The sequence below is a fragment of the Galeopterus variegatus genome, unplaced genomic scaffold (genome assembly GCF_000696425.1).
Source record: "Galeopterus variegatus unplaced genomic scaffold, G_variegatus-3.0.2 Scaffold797, whole genome shotgun sequence".
NCBI lineage: Eukaryota > Metazoa > Chordata > Mammalia > Dermoptera > Cynocephalidae > Galeopterus > Galeopterus variegatus.
This window is the reverse complement of record NW_007726908.1, coordinates 320335-321568: the sequence shown is the minus strand read 5'-3', so window position 1 is coordinate 321568 and position 1234 is coordinate 320335.

Genomic DNA, 1234 nt, shown 5'->3' with positions numbered 1-1234 from the left:
TGTCCAGCTGTCTTCCCTATGGGTTCATTTCTCTCTATCCGGCTGCCCCAAATACTGGAGTTCCTTGGGATTCAATCCTAGGCTCTTTATTCCTCTTACTGTAATCTTAACCCTCTCGCTAGGCTAACAACCTCAGCTATTGTTGAGGAAACAGAGAAAGAGAATGCTCCACAGCAAGTCCAGGCTGCAGTAAAAGCCAATCTGCCAACCGGGACTTAAGAACCAAAGATCCAATCCAATAATGAATCACGAATTGTGGATAGACCCTTTGAAAAAGTCCAATAAATAAATCATCCAAAGAACCCTACAGTTTTAGTGCAAAGTTACATCCACTCTGTTGTTAAATATTTTCCTCTTGAGAAACAAATCCAATTGCTAATGGGCTCTGGTACAGACTGAATGCATGATCATGGGACACTAACTGATTATGTCATCTGAGCTGCCTATCATAAACTGGGTACCATCTTATCTACCAATCAATAAGTTTGGGTGAGGGCAGCAGCAGCAATTCTTTATCAAATGGAAATGGTATGTACAAGATTAAGCTCTAGTAGGCAGAGAATCACAAGTAACTTGCATGTGTATGAGGTGCAGACTCTCACACCTGCTCCTACTGCATTGCTTCCCCTTCTGCAAGACATCCTAAGGCGGATAAAGAATTACCTAAGACCAAATGATGAAGAAAGAAAAAACTTCAGCTTAGTTGACAGATGGGTCTGCATGAAATGCTCGTATCAGCAGGAAGTGAACCATATTATAACACAAGTGCACAGAACTTTGGGCAGTACACCTGAATATACCTTTTTGTGAAAGGAAACATTTCCAGATGTATGGCTATGTATGATTAATGGGAAAGCAGATAATGGTTTTTCTAGTTGTTCAGAGACTCAGAAAGGTCTGGGGAAGGTAGGACCTTGCAGAATTGGCACAGAAGGTGAGAATATATGTGGGCACGTGAATAGTCACTAAAGGTCATCCATTTCAATAAAGGTTCTCAATATTTACATGGCCAAAAACCCAAATAAACCCCATCCTATGAATGTCCGTTGGCCTCTTTCCTCAGTTACCCAGATATTACTCAGTGGGCCTGCATATAAGTTGAAAATGGTGCCAGGAATGAAGGCTACGCTCAAGCTCAACGACCTGGGCATTTTCTCATGAAGCTAAACTGCCTGCCACTAGAACTGAGTGCCTGAACTGCCAAAACCGAAGGCCAGCGCAGAGCCCTTCCTAT